At 46.5% G+C, this 22,834-nt stretch overlaps 1 protein-coding gene across 3 annotated transcripts in view; it reads right to left on the bottom strand.

Moving 5' to 3' along the window:
• The window catches only part of PC (pyruvate carboxylase), a 1,846,452-nt gene that overhangs the window by 2,232 nt on the left and 1,821,386 nt on the right, over positions 1-22,834 (bottom strand). The window lies entirely within an intron of this gene.

Below are 22,834 nucleotides of genomic sequence, written 5' to 3'. Positions count from 1 at the left end.
GAAGCGCAGCCCCACAAAGAACACTGGCCACTAGTGTGTTAAGCTATAGCCATTAAAAGGGAAACAACCCTTTACTCTGAAATCCATTTGCACAGCAGGGAGCATGGGTGGGTCGGTAAGAAATATGTGGCTAGACAGTCTCTACCAGATAATGCGTTGCCGAAGTTAAGTAACTTGTTTATCTGATAGAGACCCCTAGCTGTAGATTTGTTACTTTAAAGTAGATACCCAAGCAATACCTCACCAGACATGGCAGTGACATGGATTAGACTAGAAAATTCTGTAGGACTGAATGAGCAACATGCCCGTATCACGGCACCCGACTATCCAGGAAGTAGTGCTTCATACACGTGTGCAGGTAAGTCCACGTTGCTGCCTAATAGTATCAAAGACAAGTAAATGGTAAGTTATGGAGGCTACAATGACAGTGCCTGTAGCTCACTGACCCTCTGGGCAGATGTTTTCGCCACTTGGAAGGCAGTATTAATGGTTAAGGAGCTTGATAGGGCAGTTATGTAGATGACAATATGGCTGACAGCCATCCTTTCAATGTGTCCAAAGCAGAGACACGCTGGGCTAGGGTAAGAAAAATAAAAAATAAAACTTGAGAAAGGGGTGCAGATAGAGGGTTAGCTTGCTCCAATAGCAGGCGAATACTGTATAGGTGGAGGGACGCCTGGCTGCAGGATGACTGCAGACAAAGGGCAGAAGGTCGAAATCTGTTAACAGTCACCCTTTAATCTCCACGAATGAAGGCTCTTTTCAGTTTTGGGTGCAGAACCCTGCCCTGTTGCTGCGACAGAAGCTCCTCCCGAAGATGCAGCCTAATTAAAGAAGTCATGCTCAACAGCTTGAGATACCAGTGTCCCCAAGCCAGAGCCACAAGAATGACTTTGGCCCGGTTGTTCCTTTTCTTAAGAACTCTGGGCAGGAGTGGGTTTGGTGGACAGTCGTAATAGAGGCTTGAGCTCTCCTTGAGACAAAAAGCCTCTTGGAGCAAAAGCAGCTTTGGAAACTTTATCGCACAAAACTGCTGAAATTGCGTGTTCTCAACGGAGGTAAACAGATCCAACCAAGGCCTTTCCCATTCTTGGAAGAGACCTTGCACCACCTCTGGATGGAGGTGCTATTCGTGATCCACCCTGGTGTTTAGGGAGCCCACCAGGTGTTGAACTACCAGTAACATGTCCTGACATTCCATCCATGTCCAGAGGCACAGTGTCTCTTGTCAAAGGGTCCACAACCCCACCCTGCCTTTCAATACCACATGCTGGTGGAGTTGTCCATGAACACCTGTCCAGCCTTCCTGTGACTGAAGGGAGAAAGTCCTTCAATGCCATCCTTATCACTCAAAGCTCCAACAGGTTGATGTGGAGTCCACATTCTGCCAGACACCAGAGTCCTCTGATCTCCACATCTCCCTGATGGCTGCCCCAGCCCAGAAGTGAAGCATCTGTCACTACAGTCTGCTCTGGTTGGGGAAGGGAGAGGGATCTACCACCGACCCAACTGCAGTTCGTTAGCCACCACTGCATGTCTTTTGCAGTTCCTCCGAGAGCTGGACCAAGTCAGAGAGATTCCACTGAGGCTGTGCCCTCTGGAACTTTCGGTGCCACTGCAGAGCCCTCATATGCCAACAGGCATGTCACAAGAAAGATGCAGGAGACCATGAGGCCCAACATCCACAGACTCACTCTCACTGAAATCCAGGATAGAGGGCAAATTTCACATCACAGCCTAAATATCCTGGACTCGTCACTTGGGAAGCAAGGCCTGAAACTACACTGCATCCAGAACAGCTTTGATGAAAGGGAGCATCTCAGAAGTCTTCGGCTCGTTGACAGGGAACCCCAGCAAGTGCAGAAAGTTCACCCTAGTCAGAAGGTGGGAGACAACTGCCTGGGACAAGCCCGCCTTCAACAGCCAATTGTCAAGGTAAGAAAAGACTGGAATTCCTGAGCTCTACAGTTGAACGGCAACTACCGCCATCACTTTTGCGATCACCCAGTAGGCACTGATAAGGCCAAAGGGGAGCACGGCAAACCAAAAGTGCTCTTGGGCGACTGTGAACCATGGGTAATGCCTGTGGGTAGGCGAGACAGGGATGTAAAAATAAGTATCCTGTAAGTCCAGTGATATCATCTAGTCTCCTTGGTCCAGGGCAGATAGGAAATGCGTGAGCATTTTGAATTACTCCTCTTTTGGAAGGGATTGACAAGAGACAGGTCTAGAATAAGACGAAGGTCTTCGTCATTCTTGGGCAGCAGAAAGTAGCAGGAATTGAAACCACAACCTACTTCTGATGCCAGGACCTTCTGTAAAGCTCCCTTGGCCCAGACAGTGAACACCTCGCGAGAGAGTGAGGAGAGGTGGGCCTCCATCACTTTGTCATAAGTAGGTGCATGGGTGGAAAGGGAGGGAAAGAGTGGACACTAGGGGGCGGAAATAGCCATTTTGTACGAATTGCATAACCCAGCGGTTAGATGTTATTGACTTCTAGTGGTGCAGGTGATGGCATTGCCACGGGAACCAGTGTGCAGGCCTTGGACCAGGCCCCAAGAAGGGCATCTGAAAGTGCTTCATTAAAAGGGAGTAAAAGGTTGATATGGGGTTCTAAATGTCTGTTCTAAATGTCATCTACAGGGTACTGGTAACCATAATGGTCCTCAGAGCCCTCCCGTTTGCCTCCAAGTCCAGGCCTATCTAAAGAATTAGGCACTGACTCTGACATGAGGGGTCTGCCTCAGAGTCTGGCTCCGTGTCAGAGTCAGGGATGATGATGGGGATGGTGCCACCGTGAGATGTCAGCACTGGAGCAGGCGCATGGAAAGGTCAAGGTGACTTAACCAGTGCGGCTCCAGATTTAACCATGGATTCCAGGGCCAAACTTGCGCTAGGGCGAAACCGCCAGCAAAAGAGCAATAAAGGGCCCTCTCAAGCCTGCAGGGCCCAAATGTGCTTTAGCACGGACAGGCAACCAAACATGAGGTGGATGGCCTCATAGAATTTTCAGAACCAGATGGTGGGTCGCTTCAGCTCCCAGAAACTCAGAGGCATGGAGACAACCAAGGTGAAGGCTCCACCAGAGCTAGGCGTCTAATTCTGACGCTCCTTTGTCTTGTCAGATGTCTTTGACAGACGTGGTGAAGTTGAGAATCTCTTTGACTTCTTAACAAATTTTCCTGACAACACTGACTGTGACAACAAGCACCTGGAGTAGCTCCACCAACGATCGCAGGGCCATTCTCTCGACCAAGACCTTAAGCGTTGCGAAGTGAGGAGCTTGAGGGAGCACTCCACCAGGCCCTTGGGGCACAGGGTGCAGCAGTCAATGCAGGTCTTGGTGTTGTGGAAGTACTCCAAGCACCAGAGGCACACAGAATGTGGGTCTGTCACTAACATCTGCCTGCGACAGGCACCACATGGTTTGAAACAAGCTTTTCTAGCAGACATCCTAACAAACCAGAAAAAAAAAAAACAAAGTCAAAAGATGGTCAGTTAAGAAAAGACTAGGGGTAGCTCTTCCTGGGTCTGCGCTGACTGGTGCAGAAAGAAAAGAACCGATTCTCATTCACTGGGGTGCCACCTACCAGCACACAGGGGTACTGTTCATAAAACAATTCTGGATCCAGTCTGACACATGGGAATTATTCTAAAATAAGGTATCTGTGGCTAGAAATCTCTATCAGATATTCCCTTATAGGGCTCTCACAAAGTTCTGCCTCCACCTTTCATGCAATTCAAAATCACATCATACCATTCTCTTCAGTATATAGAAATACCAGATACTGAATCCCTCACTCCTACCCATGTGATACCATGCCGAGTGGGGAATTCAATATCCAGTAATTGTGAGGATTTTTGGAGTAAGTATTTTATGGAAGGGCCAGTCCGGACCCACAAAATTGACTTGGGCTTAGTCGTTCTTGATCTTCTTTAGAACTCTGAGCAGAAGGGGTATTGGCAGAAAGGTGTGAAGAAGGCCTGATCTCCATTCATGATGAAAAGCATTGCTGAGCGAGTGTCTTCTTGGAAACTCCAGCGTGCAAAACAAAGAAAGATCTAAACAAGGTTCTCCTCACTGCTGAAAGAGACCTTTCGCCAACTCCGGATGGAGATGTCATTTGTGATCGACCAGGCACTGATGGCTGAGTAGGTCGGCTCTGGCGTTCAAAGAGCCTGCCAGATTTTGAACCACCAGGGATATGCCCTGATGTTCCAGCCATGTCCAGAGGTGCAGCTTCTCCTGACAAAGGCTTCACAACCCCACCGCACCCTACGTGTTGCAGTACCACATGAGGGTGGGTGTTATCTGTGAACACCTGCACCACTTTCCCTCTGAGAGAGGGAAGGAATGCTTTCAATGCTAGCCTGAATACCCTGATGTCCAAAAGACAGAAGACCAGACGCCTCTGATCTACGCCTCTGATCTCCGCCTCTCTATTGTGGCCACCCCCACCCCAGGGGAGCCCCATCTGTCACTACTGTCTGATCTGGTTGGGGAAGGGAGAGGGATCTGCCTCTGACCAAATAGCCATTCAAAAGCCACCACTGCAGATCTTGTGCAGTTCCCTCTGAGATCTGAACCATGTCCAAGAGAGTCCAGTGATGCTGCGCTCACTGGAACTTCAGGTCCCTCTGCAGAGCCCGCATATACCATCTGGCATGCGGAGGCCATGAGGCCCAGCAGCCTCAGAGTCATTCTCACCAAAATCCAGGATAGAGGCTGAAACATCGGTATTATAGCCTAAATATCCTGGACTCACCACTAAGGAGGATAGGCCAGAAACTGCACTGTGTCTAGAACAGTTCCAATGAAACAAAGCATCTGAGAGGGAGTCAGGTCTGACTTCGGCACATTTACAGTGAACCCCAGCAAATGCAGGAGGTCTATCGAAGTTTGGAATTGGAAGATGACAGCCTTGGGCGAGTCCTGCTTGGCCAACAAAAGAACTAACAAAAGAACCTCAGAAAGAGTGGCAGAGAGGGGGGTCAACAGACTGTACACCATGCCACAAATTTGTTCCAACAACAGGTGTATACCTTTTTGGTGGAGGGACGCCTGGCTGCTCAGATAACATTTCAGACTTTGGGCAGAAGGTCAAAAGCTGTTAACTACCACTGCTCATTCTCCACACAAGAAAGTGGAGACTTGACAGGTTCAGATGGAAAACCACCCTCCTGCTGCTGTGACAGAAGATCCTCCCGAAGGGGCAGTCTGTTTGGAGGATTGATGGCCATGCTCAAGAGTTCGGGATATCACACCCTTCGTGACAGTCAGGAGCCACAAAAATGGCTTGGGCCTAGTCATTCTTGATCTTATGAGAACTCTGAGCTTAAGTGGTATTGGCAGAAAGGTGTAAAGAAGGCCTGATCTCCATTTGTGATGAAAAATTTCGCTGAGCGAATGTCTTCTTGGAAACTCCAGCATGCAAAACAGCTAACGTTGCGGGTTCTCTGCGGATGTGAACAGATCTAACCAAGGTTCTCCTCACTGCTGAAAAGAGACCTTGCGCCACGTCCGGATGGAGACACCATTTGTAATCGACCAGGCATTGATGGTTAAGTAAATCCACTCTGGCGTTCAAAGAGCCTACCAGATGTTGAACCACCAGGTATATGCCCTGATGTTCCAGCCATGTCCAGAGGTGCAGAACCTCCTGACAAAGGGTTCACAACCCCACCTTGTTGCAGTACCACATGGCGGTGGTGTTATCTGTGAAAACCTACATCACTTTCCCTTTGAGAGAGGGAAGGAATGCTTTCTATGCTAGCCTGATCACCCTGAGTTCCAAAAGAATGATATGGCCGGCACCTGGAGCACAGCTTCAGGTCGTGGTTGTGCTCCAAATACCATAGACACACGAGGTGACAACATCCTCAACACAGCAAGAAGTCAAAAAACGTTGTCAAAAAGTCAAAGGTCTTGTGAGTAATTGACTGTAGGTCTGGTGCCCTTTGGATCTGTGCGCAGGCTGGCGCCTAAAGAAATGAACTGACGTCAGTGGCCAGGGTGGCATCTATATGACTCGCAACGTCATATCCAGCGACCACGATTCCAACGACAGACGCAGAGTCGACCAATGCCACCTGATGGCACGGAGGGGTACTGCTCTAAGAAAAATCTCCAGATCCAGACCTATGAGCCTGGGGGAAATTCTAAGGTAATGAATCTGCAACCAGAAGTCTCTGTCAGACTTCAAAGTTCTTTAATCTGGGCAGGGATTGCTCTGGCTCCAGGAAAGTCAGTGAAAGGCGGAGAGGACCCTCACTCAGGATCCGCTGAAGTGCGAGGCATGGAGTGCCTCCCGTGCCTTGAAAGAAAACTTTGACAAGTGAACTGATGTTGAAGACCTCTTCTACTTATATTTATGGGGCTTACCCAACTTCCTTGATAACTTTGAGCCGAATGACGATCATAGGGTGTAGCTTTTGAAGGGTTTCAGGACATTCTGTGCGACCAGGACTGAGCGTTGCAGTGTCATGCGATGTCAGGCGGTGAGAAACTCGAGGGATCGCTCACTCAGCGCCTTCGGGTACACGGCACAGAAGTCCTCGCAGGTCTTGGAGTCATGGTCCCTCTCAAAACACCACGAAGGAAACAAGTGTGGGTCTCTCACAGACACCACATGGTTTGAAACTTGCTGGATTCTTTGGGGATGTCCTATCACACCAAGAGTGAAATTCTCTCAAACAAAGCTGGCCAAAAAAAAGACTGAGGGTAGCTCTTCACGGATCATCTTGCGGGGAAAGGAAAGAACAGACATTAGCCCGCTGGGGTACTGCACACGTCATTTCAGGCACAGAGGATGTCGACATGGAGCTGATCAATGCCACCTACCAGCTTGCAGGGGTAACTGCTCAAAACCGTACAGATCCAATCTGATGCCTGGAGAATATTCTCAGGTAAGGAATTTGTGGCTTCTCTATTAGATGGGTCAATAATTATTTAAGACAGCATGATCTATATATTTTTTTAACAAAGGAATTACACATCCTCACTACCATAAGAGATGAATATAATTTTTTTGCAAAGTTACATTGTCTAGGAACATAGAAAAGAATGTCAATTAGTTAACCTTAAAATAATTTTGCGTTTCGGAGTCAAAAGAGTGGTCATTGCTTTTCTATGTCAGAAGGATGACTGACCTAATTAAGAATCCTAATTAAGAATTCAAGGAGCACACTTTCTTTTGTACTTCTTTTAATGTCATAGTAAGAGAGAGTTTGTTCTTAGATGATTAGAAAGGCTATTCAAGATTCGGAGTGTTTTCTTGCCGAAGACTTGGTTAATTAGCGATTTCCAGTACCAGCCGTCCCTTGCTCCTAGAATTTCTGTTCCTCCCAAGGATGTGTAGTATCTGTGCTAGATATAGCAGCAAATTACAGTGTACAGCCTTACAGGTTAAGCAATCTGTTCTGAATATGCTCTGCGTCTCTACTGGGAACCAGTTTGGAGAGTGCAGAACAAGTGTGATGTGTTCTGTTCTTTTTTGTACTTGTGACAAATCTTGTGTAAGATGAATTGATCAGTGATGGAATCATGGGGACCACCATGGAAGCCATGAGGTGAAAAATTCTGGTAGATCAGGCGTCATCAGGGGGGCTAGATTTGATTTCTGTGATCAGCTGGAAAGTACGATCCAAAGATAAAGGTTTAAAATAGAACATTTGGGAAGGTCCCCAAAATGTCTAAGATACATATGTGTAGCTTGCATATGCAAAGTTTGTGCTGGAGAACTTTGGGTCAAACCCGTTTTGTAATATGTATGTAATACAGATGTGTTGGGACAGAAAAGTCCTCTGCATGGTAAAGACATGTGCCCCCTACCCCGAGTGCAGAACTGCCCTGTTGTCTGGATCCATAATGCTGATTTGTTTGTCATAGGCAAACATGGATCATGCACAGGTGACATGACACAGGCCTGTCTAATGGATTTCGGTCTTGTTGGATGCAGAAGGCCAACCCTCATAGTGGTGGAAGGCTACCACCTTCACCAGGAGTTAAGCAGCACAAGTGCAGTGGTAGCAGCATACCGTGTAGGGATCAGTTCTAGTGAATAGGACTGTTTTTATCATGTGTCATTGGAGTGAGGCCTACAGGCTCACTCATCTTTTAAAAGTTCAGCTGGTGTGTTCTTAACTCATCCATCCCTACCTCAGGTAAGAGTGCTGTGCAGTGCATGACTGTGTTGGTTGTATATTTGCAAAGGAAGGGTGCAGTATAAGGATGGCACAGTTCTGTGTTGTGCATGTGTGGTTAGCACATGTGCTGAGTGTATGTAAGCCTGAGAGGAATACATTACATGAGAGATGTAGTGCTGTGCAGTATGTGCGCTGGGAAAGCACATGCTGGGTGTAAGACCATGCATTAGGAACACTACATGAAGGGTGAAGTGTTGTGCAGTCCACATATAGTGAATGTGTGTGCTGACACTGTATGTATTTGTAAATCACACACCCTGGTTGAAGAGAGAAAAGCTTCAGTGGCAAACAGTGCACGCAGATTGAGTGTGTGTGCTGAGTGCATGAGTACATTTAAGGGTACAATGCATAGAGATAGCAGTACTGAACCCAAAGTGTGCTGTGAACTTACACTAGGTGAGTGTGCCTGCAATAGTACAGAGTATGGAAGACACTGGGTTCTATTTTGGGAAGCCCAGGCCTACCTGGTGAAGACATGAGGAGGCGAGGAATTCCCCCAGACAGATGTGTGTGTTGCTGCATTCCTGTGAGCCTGGTGGGTACACACTGGCGGTAAAAGGAAGAGACTCCCTTTACACTTCAGAGACTGCTCTGATTCAGTGATAGATCATCAGAAAGTGCCTTGGACATATCTCAGGAAGGGAGATGGGGTTGATAAGGGAATCAAAAAGTAGGAATAGGGGTCTAGGATTAAACTTTTGATGCACATATCATGATGGCTGACATCAATGTGTGCACTCTTGTCTCTTCCATGATTTGTGCTGAGGAAAATCAGCTTTGGAGTCGTATCTTCTGTGACAGACATCTTTCATGAAAAAAAGAAAAGGAGAAGTGGCCACTCCAAAAAAGCAGAATCCCAACATAAAACTTCAATGACCCAAACCCTAAAGCACATGTAGTGCCTGTAAAAGGGCTATAAGAAGGGAAGGTTGTGCTCCTTTCAGGCGATTCAGGATACACACGCACTCTTCTCTTCGCAATTCTACAAGTACTAGCAGCTAAGGCACATGCTCCACACTCACATACCACAGGATGCCCTCCTCCTAGAATTCAGCCCCCTAGAAGCTAAACTACTCATGAGCACAATAGGGAAGGAAGGTGTTTCCCAGATTTATTGCACCTTAATTATGAATGCCCCTGGCATGCTGAATCATCTCAGGACCCTATGGGTAGGTTGGCTGGGCCTCCTAGAAGATGAGAACTGGCGCAACGCACCAATGGCTCTTCAAGTCATAACGATATCCAGACTGCGCCTGATGCAGATCTACTACTTCTATGGTGCCTACCTCATCCCAGAACAATTATACCTGGCAGGCCTCCTCCTGAGCCCTACCGGTCTCTGATGTTCCCACACCCCAGCTATCACGGTGGCTAAATGAGACATTGCAGCCTGATGGAAAAAAAAAGACTCTGCCCTCTGCGCCACTGCAGTAGTGACGTGGGGAGGAATGGGCCGCGCAACAGGAGAAACCAGTATTTGAAGACCGAGAGTGCCCCTTCAAACACTAATGGATGAGGGGGGGTATGTAATTTTCCTTGTCAATATGCCTTTCACTCAATGTGCTTGCTCTACTGTATATTGAAAGTCTGACTCTGTTTTACTTCTTATTTGTACATTCTATGTGACCACAACTGAGTATGTTCCTCCTGTGCCAAAACTAATAAAATTGTATATCCCCCCAACCCCCCAAAAAAAAGAAGAAAAAAAAGGGAAGGATGAGTCCCCAAAAACTGGTCATCTGCTAAGCCGGACGGGCTGTGTGAGAAGTGGAAGCTCTGCAAGACTTGTGCCTGTGACCAGGAGTCAGAGCCAAGACCTCCTACTCCCCCTGCTGGTGAAACAAAGACCACCTGGCCCTGCATCACCAGCACCTTCCTGCTTGCCAAGACCAGTGTGCCCAGTGAGGAAGAGGAGAATGCTGGATGAAGCGAGGTTCAGTGGGGAGTCAAACAATGAGGGCTCCCTGTGTGAGGTGTGAGTATTCAGCTGTGCACCGATCGGGCTGTAGCTCGTATGCAGGACAGTCTTCAGCAAATCCAGAATGTCGGGAGAAAGCCACTGTTAACTGAGCCAAGTATTGAGCGCTGTGTGGAGGGCACTAAGCCCACATAGTTTTATTGCGGTGACCCCATATGCCAGAGGGGCCTCCGGTGAAGTTGTGTGACAAGAAAGCCAAGAGTTGTGAACGCCTGAGCGGCAACTCCGGCCATTCGTGGTGTGAATGATCACATCTGAGGAGTCTATGTTGCTTGCGGAAGGTACCGCTGCAACCCTGTGTGCCAGGAGGGGCTGCCGGGATCAAATCAAAGATTTCGGGCCAGGACTGTAGTGAGGCTGCAACCAGCAGGTCTAGTTGCAGTGAAGTATCTGTCCTCACAGACCCACCCCACCCCTGTTAACCAAGTGGAGGATGTGCCTTCAACAGGACTTCATTTGGGAGCCAAAGGACTGAATTCCCCCTGCAAAGAACTTGACTTACTGCATCGCTGTGAGCTTGAAGCTGCTGATCCCTGGAGAGATAGGCCATGCCACTCCAAAGAGTGAGCCTGCACCCACCTGACACTGCTGCGTGTACTGTGAGTAGCCAGACTTCTCTCAGCAGGATCTGAGCTCGTAAGTGCCCGTGTCAAGGGCACCCCCTCTAACACCTATTGCTTCCGTGCTGCAGGCGCGAGTAAGACAAACTAGGGCCTTTGGACCCTGAGGGATTTGCTTCTCAAACTGCTGAAGCACCATCAACACTTATGGCTAAAATTCTAAAGAGTCAATGGGAACTCCCCAGAGGTGGCCATGAGTGAATGGGGGATAATCCAGGATCCACTACACAAAGGAGAGTGGGAAAGGGATTTGCCTGACAACTACTAGAGCACCGATCTGAAGGGGGATTGTGTTGGTGCATATGAATTTCACATTTCCTTGCATGTGTAGAGTTAGAAACAGATATTTTGCCTGGACATTGATTTAATGTTTATACTGCTTGCACTCTGAGTCATGTTCACTGACCTGAATCTATATCCACCCCACCTGAGGGAGCCTTGACTGCTCGACGACAGCTGCCTCAGAGTCAAGCACAGATGGGGTACTTGGCCCAGTCGATCAGGATGCATAGTAGGTCAGGCCTCATGACATCAGGGGTACAAGACCTCAACGGCCAACGTTGGGCCAATAACCCCCGCTCCCCCTGTGGCCCTCCGAAAGGAGTTCTGACAAGATGGAACCAAAGCAAATTCTTTGCACTACAAAGTCAATGTAGTATTTGGAGGATCAGTGAGATGAGGTCCCCAGGGAAAAGATGTAAAAGGACATCTAGCTTTTGTGTTCTAGACCTGTTGAAGTTTACTTAAAGTGTGTTGATCAGTTTGTTTGTCTATCAAATCGTTCAGCAGAAGCAGCACAGCAAACTTCTTTAATTTGGTGTGGGAGTCTTTGCAAGGGGTGATCAATTTCAGGATTCAGACTGAAATAGGCGATCTGGACAGTTATCTAGGGGCACTAATGTGACAATTTTGTATTTATCGAGTCGGTTATGAGGGCTATGGTTGTGATGGGAACTGGTCCTATTTTGGCTTGCTATCTAGTAATTCCTTATAATGGAATCATTTCCACAGGTTTAGAATTCTGTTTTGGCAGGACTTTCTTGATAGTGAGCTTCAGTTATCCATTTGTTGATGGGTATCAGGCTGCTCAAATATTGGCAGATTTGGAATTTTCTAGGACAAAACAGCTTTAGAAAGACTTGGGTGTTATTTACGTATTTGTACTAGGTCAAAACTTGGGATTGTATCAGGAAGGAAAGTAAGCTCATGTATAGATCAAAGACGAGTGGTGAACTTGTGAAGCCTTAAGGTACTTGGAAGAAAGAGCCACAGATGAGTGTGAGGGTGACAAAAGGGAGAGGGGTAGGGTCCTGCTCTACAAAGAGACTAAATCCACTGCTCAATTTCGTATACCCACTTTGATGACACACAATAAGGGGGATGTATGCTATTGAAGGCTTACACCAGGACAAACACAAATGCATATTTTTACATTAGGGATCTCCAACTGTTTCTATAATTAAATCTACTTGTGTTCAAAGATAATCATCCTAGGTTACTTATGTTATTAGTGCTGTAATTGTGGCCACACAAGACAACATTATCTTTGTGGCCACTGTATACAAGATTTCTAACAGTGATACCTTCAGTGTATTCAGCTAGGTTGCCAGCAGTAACGTTAAAATGTATCTACGTGGGCAACACATACAGTGTAGGAGGCTGGCCTGGCTTGTAGTGGGCACCAGTGGTACTTACACCTTGTGCCAGGTCCAGTTATCCCTTATTAGTGTTGAAGATGTGTTTCTAGCAGCTTAGGCTGCTAGAAGGTAGCTATGGCAAAGCAGCTTAGGCTGAACTAGGAGACATGTAAAGCTCCTACTATACCACTTGTATCATATGCACAATATCATAAGAAAACACAATTCACAGAGTTACTAAAAATAAAGGTACTTTATTTTTATGACAATATGCCAAAAGTATCTCAGTGAGTACCCTCAGTATGAGGATAAGTTATATAGACAAGATATATGTACACAAACCAAAATTAGGTAAGTAATAGCAAGAAAAGTAATGTAAACAGTGTAGAATTACAATAGATTGCAATTGGAGCACATAGATATAGGGGCAACACAAACTATATACTCCAAAAGTAGAATGCGAACCACAAATGGACCCCAAACCTATGTGAGCTTGTAGAGGGTCGCTGGGACTGTAAGAAAAAAGTGAGGGTTAGAAAAATAGCCCACCCCAGGACCCTGAAAAGTAGGTGTAAACTGCACCTATATTCCCCAGAGAGCACAGAAATCGTGATAGGGGGATTCTGCAGGAAGAACAAAACACCAGCAATGCAACAACAGTGGATGTCCGGACCTGACTACCTGTAAAGACAAGGGTACCAAGTCCAATAGTTGCGACAGTGTTGAGAGTGGGCAGGAGCCCAGGAAATGCAAGCTGAAGGTACAAGGAAGCTGCCACCCGTTGGAAGAAGCTTGGAGTTCTGCAAGAAAGAAGAGGACTAGGAACTTCTCCTTTGGAGGATGGATGTCCCACGTCGCGATGAAGCTTGCAGAGGTGTTCCCACACAGAAAGACCGCAAACAAGCCTTGCTAGCTGCAAGGGTCGCGGTAGAGGTATTTGGGTGCTGCTGTGGCCCAGGAGGGACCAGGATGTCGCCACTTGGAGGAATCAAAGTGGGCACCCAGCAACTCAGGGAGCTCTCACAGAAGCAGGCAGCACCCGCAAAAGTACCTGAACAGGCACTTGGAAGGAAAGTGAACCGGAGTCCACGCGAAGTCACAAAAGGGAGTCCCACGATGCCGGAGGACAACTCAGAAGGTTGTGCACACTGCAGGAAGGAGTGCCAGGTACCCAGGCTTGGCTGTGCACAAAGGAAATCCTGGAAGAGTGCACAGGAGCCGGAGCAGCTTCAAATCACGCGGTACCCAGCAATGCAGTCTAGCGTGAGGAGGCAAGGACCTACCTCCACCAAACTTGGACTGAAGAGTCACTGGACTGTGGGAGTCACTTGGACAGAGTTACTGAGTTCCAGGGACCACGCTCGTCAGGATGAGAGGGGACCCAGAGGACCAGTGATGCAGTCTTTTGGTGCCTGCGTTAGCAGGGGGAAGATTCCGTCGACCCACAGGAGATTTCTTGGGAGATTCTGGTGCAGTGTGAAGGCAGGCTATCCCCAGAGCATGCACCACCTGGAAACAGTCGAGAAAGCCGGCAGGATGAGGCGCCACAATGTTTCTGGTAGTCGTCTGGCTACTTTGTTGCAGTTTTGCAGGCGTCCTGAGCAGTCAGTGGTCGATCCTTTGGTAGAAGGTGAAGAGGGAGATGCAGAGGAACTCTGGTGAGCTCTTGCATTCGTTATCTGCAGAATTCCCCAAAGCAGAGACCCTAAATAGCCAGAAAAGGAGGTTTGGCTACCAAGGAAGGAGGATTGGCTACTAAGAGGGTAAGAGCCTATCAGAAGGAGCCTCTGACATCACCTGCTGGCACTGGCCACTCAGAGTAGTCCAGTGTGCCCCCAACACCTCTGTTTCCAAGATGGCAGAGGTCTGGGACACACTGGAGGAGCTCTGGGCACCTCCCCTGGGAGGTGCAGGTCAGGGGAGTGGTCACTCCCCTGTCCTTTGTCCAGTTTCGCGCCAGAGCAGGGCTGGGGGATCCCTGACCCGGTGTAGACTGGCTTATACAGAGATGGGCACCATCTGTGCCCATCAAAGCATTTCCAGAGGCTGGGGAGGCTACTCCTCCCCAGCCTCCACACCTATTTCCAAAGGGAGAGGGTGTAACACCCTCTCAGAGGAAATCCTTTGTTCTGCCTTCCTGGGCCAGGGCTGCCTGGACCCCAGGAGGGCAGAAACCTGTCTGAGGGGTTGGCAGCAGCAGCAGAGACCCCAGAAAGGCAGTTTGGCAGTACCCGGGTACTGTGCTAGAGACCCGGGGGATCATGGAATTGCCCCCCCCCCCCCAATACCAGAATGGTATTGCGGTAACAATTCCATGATCTTAGACATGTTACATGCCCATGTTCAGAGTTCCCATTGTGATGCTATAGATAGGTAGTGACCTATGTATAGTGCACGCGTGTAATGGTGTCCCCGCACTCACAAAGTCCGGGGAATTCGCCCTGAACGATGTGGGGTCACCTTGGCTAGTGCCAGGGTGCCCACACACTAATTAACTTTGCACCCAACCTTCACCAGGTGAAGGTTAGACACATAGGTGACTTATAAGTTACTTAAGTGCAGTGGTAAATGGCTGTGAAATAACGTGGACGTTATTTCACGCAGGCTGCACTGGCAGGCCTGTGTAAGAATTGTCAGATCTCCCTATGGGTGGCAAAAGAAATGCTGCAGCCCATAGGGATCTCCTGGAACCCCAGTACCATATACTAGGGAATGATATGGGTGTACCAGTATGCCAATGTGAATTGGTAAATTTAGTCACTAGCCTGTTAGTGACAAATTTGGAAAGCAGCGAGAGCATAACCACTGAGGTTCTGGTTAGCAGAGCCTCAGTGAGACAATTAGGCATCACACAGGGAACACATACAGGGCACATACTTATGAGCACTGGGGCCCTGCCTGGCAGGGTCCCAGTGACACAGACTAAAACAACATATATACCGTGAAATATGGGGGTAACATGCCAGGCAAGATGGTACTTTCCTACATACAGCCATAGCTGTAATGCCCCAGGCACCAATAAAATAATATTAGTAATAAGTCTCTCCAATGGCCTGTGGTTTATCATTTAAATATCAGCTTTAAAAAGGTTTTGGAAATTCAACCGTTTTTCTTTACAACTTAGCTTATGAGTTCTGAAAATGCTCATATTTCGTACATCTACATTATTTTTAACCAAGCAAGATCTTCTAATTTGGTAGGCTGGTTGCACAGAGAACAGCCATTTGCTGGGGGAGCTACCAGTAGCTCACAAGCTACTCGTCAGAGAAACCTGTTCTACATACTATGAGATTTTAGGTTATACCACAAAGTGACCAAGGCCAATTCATGTGGTAGACATCAGCCTAGGTGTCAATGACTTCATGTTACTACTATATTAGTGGTAATGAAGCTTTCTAGCTCAGTTTGTCAATGGGGTGTCCACCCACCAGTAATGGGTCTGTAATCAGATGTGTGTTAGGCTCATCTTAATTTCTTCAACAAAAATGCAGCCTTAAGGCCCTGTTGCACTCTCCTTCTATCAAAGGAGTAACTGACATTTCAATTAATCAGGACTGCGCCAGAGGTGAAGAAGAGTATTTCCTTTAATACAGCCACTGGGATGGATCAGCAGGAATTTCTGCTGAAAGTGATAATAAGAAAGATTAAAGCAGCTGGATGAAGGTGGAAATGGTTTTAGTTTCACTGATTATTTTTTGGAGGACTGTGTCTTGCAGTCAGGTAGCTGTTTGTTGGTGAGGTGTGGCGAGATACAAGGGTCTTGAATTTAACACAGGAGATCTGAACTACGGTAGTGGTGAAGAGGTTAATGAATTGTTGTAAACTTGAAGAGTCGTCTGTACAGAAGGCGATTGTTACTCCAGTTAGGTGGAACTGACGATTCTTTGCGTTTCAGGCAGTAATTAGATTTTGAACGACGGTTTGTGGTGTGGCTTGTTGCGATGCTGGGTGTTTCCCTTCCTGTTCATTACAGGGTGCCCGATGAACAAGCTGGCAAACATAAATAACTTTCAAAGAGCTACAGATTATATTGAATGAGTGAAGACAATTTGTATGGGACACTGCTGCTTTCGCTGAAGCGTCCCGGCGCTGCAGAGGCCTGTGCACAGTGTGATTGTTGTACTGGGTGGCAGAGTGCAAGTGTGGCAGGGTGTGATTCTTGTTGGGATGTGTGTAGATGCAGGGCAGGTACTGTGCAGGTTTACCAGTACCACAAGAGAGTGAACCTCCTACACTCTGCGCCCCAAAATTAAGGGAGAAAAAAAAATCATTTTCCCCTTGTTTTATTTTAATATAAACAAAAATCTAACTCTCACCCACATATTTCAATGCTTCATCACTGAGTCCTTGCCCGGTACATCTGGCTATATTGGGTGGGCTCAATTCCTCTCTTTGCGGGAGCACTTTGGTATTATTAGGGAGCTCAATCTTGGGAACGTGAAGGGATTCAAAATGCCTGTGGGTATCCCCTTGTTTTACTGAGATATTTATGTTTGGGGCACCTTTTGGCAGTTTATACAATTGGGAATGGGGCATACAAAGTTCTATTTGCTCCTGCATCCTTAGTTCAACATGTTGCAGCTGGTTTTGCTTTGCTATGATATCGAGCTTTCAACAAGACCATCCGCAACCCTATGATCTAAATCTGTTCATTAATGGGGCTTATGGCCATAATACATAAGTCATTCTTAACTTACAGACTTTCATACTACTTGAAGGGAGTAACCAGATTTTGGAAACCACTTTTTTGTATCAAGCCAGGAGCTTTGGGTGCCATAATGATGAAAAACGTGAAAATACAGGGTTAGAATTTTTTAGCCTCTGGGTTACTGTCCCTCACATGCATGAAGTATGTAACATGAACTTTGTGGTAAATGCATTGCAAATTTAATCCACGCTATCACACTGTACGTAGTGACATAGCTGTTGCTCCTTGAAACCATTACAACACAACTAAAATCTTAATCTCCGCATTCTTTTTCTGAGGATATCCATGTGCTACACTTCAAGCCATGCTGTGGTACTTCTCAACTTGTGCTGTATGCCGAACGTGCTAAAAGGCCTGAAGTACCAGGATTGTTTTAAGTGGCGGGCAGAGTTTTTTAATTAAAGTAATTATATTCATATCTTAGTATAAACCTACTTAGCAGAAACTCCTATTTAGCCCCATGGGCTGTAACAGGCAGGTAGACCCTTGTGTTAAACTCTGTAGAAGAGAAATTATCTTCATTATATATGGAACATACTCCGTCCTGGTCATCTCTGCAAAACATTCTTAGACTAATTACTGCACAAAAAAGCATTCCCACACAAGGGTCTATCCACCTGTATCATCAGTGAGGGACAGTAATTCAGATGCAAAAACATTTCCAACCCTGTAATATCATGTTTTTCTGTATTAAGCCACAGAGAAGCTCCCAGTTGGCAAAAAAGTGGCTTTCAAAAATCTGGTAACCCTCTTTAAGTAGTATGAATGAATGTATGGTGCCTTTTATGTTAGCAACTTGAAGTGGGTGTTCATAGTATCCGCTGTCAGACCTTTTCTTTTGTGCTTGTCTAACTAGCACCCCGTCTCCTTCCCGAATGGTGGGTGTTTTTGCTGAAGGACATGAACTCTTGTTTTTTCTCCAAACTAGAAACTGAATGAAACTATATTAGATCCGTTCCCATGAAATTCGACTTGCTTGTAGAAACATTTTAGCTGAATGCAACACTGTAGACCACTAGCAGGTACAAGGTCGCCTGAACCGGTACAGACAATGGAGCCACTGACTGAAGATGTGCAAAGGACCACGAGAGTATGAAATCATACCGGACATTCCACCCGCTAAAGATGTCAATCAGAGGGGCCAATAAAATACGTGAGAACAGTTATGGGGTGACAAATTTGATGAGCTAATTTGAAGACAACTGGATAAAGATAGTGGGGTGCAACCCCCCAACCAACCAAATTTTAGGGGAATGTACAACAAAAATGGGATAAAAACCCTTGATACCAGGAAGAAAATGAGAATAGGAGACAGAGAATTAGGGAGATGCTGATGCGATTTGCTATGACCCAGACACTTTGTCACTCTGCATAGAGACTTTCCTGTATGGTTTTTAAAACCATTCCTGCCTTATATTGCCCGTTTACACTTTATCTCCTTATGAGGAAAGTGCCCCCTTTTACACGATTGCTGAATTCCTGGCTGCTGGCGAATCAACTGATGTCCTGAGGACGAAGACCGAACCTGAGTACTGATCCAACATGGAGGGTAACTATATGACAATGATATTGTGATTGTCTGTTTGCTTTTCCTTTCTAGGTACCAACTGCTTCTTTTGACAAGAGACCATAGCTAGATGTTTTCTAAATTGGTGTTACTAAATTGTTTTGCATGAAGCCCAAACATGCCAATGCTAATTTGAGGTTAGGACAGGGATTCACTAAACTACTGCAAATAGTAAATTGACTGAATCTATGCTTTGTTGAATAATGTGCTAATGTTACTCTGCTATAGATAACCTATGCTGACGCCGTGTTATGTTTTAATATTCGTGATTCTTGCTTTGATGAAATCTTATGAGAGTTATCATATTGTGACTATGCTAATGTGTTTCTTGGTTTTAAGATTAATAAACTTGCTAGTAGAATTGTAATCAATAGGGAATAAACTTCACAAAATCATATTAAACTGGTGTGGTTATTCATGACTGAAAGGTCATGGTGGTCTTCCAAGTTTATTAAATGTCTTTGATTAATTTGAATTGCCGTATTACTGTGAACTTTGATGACATTATTGATATATTGATTGACATGCTGATTAGCTATCTCGTCCTAAGGTGTCTTCAATCAGGGTCAAAAGATTCATTGGCCTAAAACGAGTCCCAAAGTAAGTAAATTAGTCATAAAGGGACGCGTTAACAGGCCCGCAGTACTTCATTTAGAGCCATCTGGCCGTCTCATCTTGTTACTTCCGCCTGCTGTGTTTTTTTTCTTTAACATGGCCATAAATCTTTCTGTCATCCCATTAGCTTGAAGCCACATGGGGGTTATCTTCCTGTGCTTGAAGTTAAGGTGCTTGGCAAATTCACCATATTCATGTTCATTAAATGGAGGACCATTATCTGTTTTGACAACTCTGGGGGGGCCTTTACTACGCAGGCAGAGACACGCATAGCGTTACCACGCTTGTCTGAACATGCATGTGCCTGAACCACACACATGCATGGTTAAGGCACCATGCATATGGAACAGCGTGGAGAGGAACGCGGTGGCCGCGTAAGTGGGGCTAGGGTGGGGGTATTTTTAAGGACAGGGAGAAGTCGCAGGGCTTGGGTGGGGGGCAATTTGGGGGGTGGGGTCAGGGTTGGTTTATTTTCAGGGTGTTAGCTTTAGGGCTCAAGGCGCGGTGAGGCCGGGGTAGTTTTTAGGATGGGGTGGGGTTGGAGTACTGAGGCCGGGGGGAGGGTTTGTGGGGGAAGGGCCAGTTTTAGGGCTCAGGGTGGGTGGGGGTGTCGGGGTAATCTAGTTTTAGGGGTGGGGATGATTTTAGGGCTCAGGGCGGGGGAGTCTGGGGCGAGGTTTTGGGGGAGTGAAGTTTTTTGGGGTAAGGGAATGTTTTAGGTTTCAGGGTGGGTGGCGGTGGCGGGGTCATTTAGTTTTCAGTGTGGGGAAGGTTCTAGGCCTCAGGGTGGATGGGGGGGTTGGGGTAGTTTATTTTTTTTTAAATTAAGAAAACATCAGGGGCCAGGTAGTTCTTTTTATTTATTTATTTATTTTTTACAGGGGAAGGGGCTTAGGGTGAGGAGGGGCTTGGGCTTAGGTTCTGGGGTGGAGGTTTTTAGGGTGGGGGTTAGTTTTAGGCTTCATGTGGAGTTGGAGGGGCAGGTATGTTTTGTATGTTAAGGGGGGGTTGCATGACAGAACCACACGTGTTTACCACATACACTTTTACTAAGCATGCTTTTACAATGAAATTCATTGTAAAGGCATGCATGGGAAAGGCATGTGTGGTAAAGACGCAGCCATTGTTCCGGCCACGTTGTTAAGCCATGCCTGGTTCAGCCACGTGTGGTTCTGTCATCAACTCTGGGGATTCCCCATGCCGCAAATGTTTCATACATTATTGGGATAATGATAAACGCTTTAGTTGAGAACACTTGTTGGGCAATCGGGAATCTTGCAAATTCATTCATTATGACAATTATGTATTTGCCAGACTGAAGAGGACCAAATTAGTAGACTGTGACATGGTGCCATATGCCTTCCGGCAGTTTCAACATTTGCAGTGGAGGAGGTGGTTTTTACCGACTGACTACCTGAAACTGAGGGCAGTCATGGAGCATGTTTTCAACCATCATGTTGAGGGAAGAGAACCAGCCTTGTTTCCATAGCGCCCTTTTCGTGACCACCATACCTCGGTGCCCTTCGTGTGCCTAAAGAACCGCTCCTTGACGCAGTTTCTTTGGTATGACAATCTATTTGTCTCTGATCAACAAGCCATTGCTAGGGACTGTCAGTTTTTCCTTCACATGTTGGAAGGAAGCTAGTTCTAGGAGATATATCTTTGTTATCCTGATGATCTTCCAAATGCCTTCACAAATTTGTTCAAAGCCGATATGCCACGTCTTGGAGAGTGGCATCCACTGCTATGGCTTCAATGATGACCTCCAGTGGAACAGCAGGTGGACTTGCTTGATCAACAACAAAATTGATGTATTCCTCTGCGAGCAAGTGCTTTGTTCTGGAGGATGTCCTGCCATGTCTGGAGATATAGTCCGCTGGATTTTCTGTTTCTCCTGGCTTGTGGAAGATTGTATATGCATATTCCTGATGATGGATTTCCCATCATTCAACTCTGGGTGGCATTTTTGCTCGGGGCTTTCCGAAATATATCTGTAATGAGTGTGAAGTGTTTCCTATATATGAAAATGTGGAAATGCTTGCAGGCCCAGACAATGGACAGGGTTTCCTTCTCTGGCTTCAAGTATGTCTTCTCTGTGTCAGTTAGGCTGCAGCTGGCATACGCTACTATGTGCCACTGGTCACTGTCTGTATCATACTGGGCTAGAATTGCTCCAAGTCCAATGGGGCTTGCATTCACTGTGGGTTCTGTCTTCCTGCGAGGATTGAAATAGGCTAGATTGATGGCTGACTCTACAGCAGTTTTGATTATGTTGAAAGCTTGATCACTTCACAGACCATTTGAAAGTTTGACCTTGTGAGTTTGTGCAGGGGATGACTTATAGTGGCATAATCTCTGATGTACCAGGCACAATAAATGGCCATTCCCAGAAATGATCGAATATCACTAACATCTTGTGGAAAAGGGGTGTTGTTGAGTGCAGTTACCTTTTCAGGATCAGGCCTCATCCTTTCACTGGAAAATATGTGCATGTTCTTATGCTTGATCATTGACTCTGGTAATTTCTTCTATCTCATCCACAGAGTAGCTTTTCGGCAGGAGGAGTCGGCATAGGGACTCCGAGTGACATCCCTCCGTGATACACAGGCGAAGGGCATCTTCAGTCGTGAAGTTGTCAAAGTCCCAGTAAAGCGCTTGTCTCTTGAGACATGTGATGAACTCCCCATTCGTCATCCTTTTCTTGAGAAGCTAAGTTAAAAGTATATTTCAAAGTCAACATTTCTTTTGTGGAGGAATTTCCTGTTGAGTACCTCATGCACATCTTGATATGAAGTTGTAGCCACCCGCCGGCAGTTTCTTGATGATTTGACTAATGTCAATCAAGTTACGCAGGGCACAGAGTTGTTGATCTGGGTCAGTGATTTGTAACCCCTTCATGAAGTCTTCAAAATCATCTAGACATTTTTGCCAGTGAGGTCCCATGCTGCTGCCAGACATGAGAGCCAGCAGTTCCGGTGGGCGCAGAAATGATACGCAAAGCATGGCTGATCTGAGTGGGGCATTTTGCGCAGACTCCGGTGGTGTCGACATTGTCTAGGTTGGAGTGTGAGGTATTGCTGGTAAGGGTAAGCACACAGGTAACACTGCAGACACAACCCGGTGTGGCTAATATCTGATGCCGCTGATGTGGGTACCTGAAGGGAATAGACAAGTGCACAGGTAGAGGTCAGGGTGGTATGTGTCTGGGGACTTTCAGTCTGTGTGAGCAATCAGTGTAGTTGATCAGAGCAAAAGGAGTTTTAAGATGAATGATAAGAGTCCTTCCTCTGATGATTGACAGGCAAGTAGAATTTGAAATTTGATGCCACTTTATTTATTTTGTTGACGGCAAGAAAATTTGCAGCTTAATGAGCGCTTGGGGTGAAGAAATGAGCACTAAGCAGTGTTGGTACCTAACTTTAACATGGCCGCCGCTAGTCTGCTGAGGCTCACTGGACAACCCACCTGATCTCAAGATGGCTGCCAAGAGAAGAGGAAACCCAG

This window comes from Pleurodeles waltl, chromosome 9, assembly GCF_031143425.1.
Source record: "Pleurodeles waltl isolate 20211129_DDA chromosome 9, aPleWal1.hap1.20221129, whole genome shotgun sequence".
NCBI lineage: Eukaryota > Metazoa > Chordata > Amphibia > Caudata > Salamandridae > Pleurodeles > Pleurodeles waltl.
The sequence above is the reverse complement of the archived record's forward strand: the minus strand, read 5'-3'. Positions and strand labels throughout refer to the sequence as shown.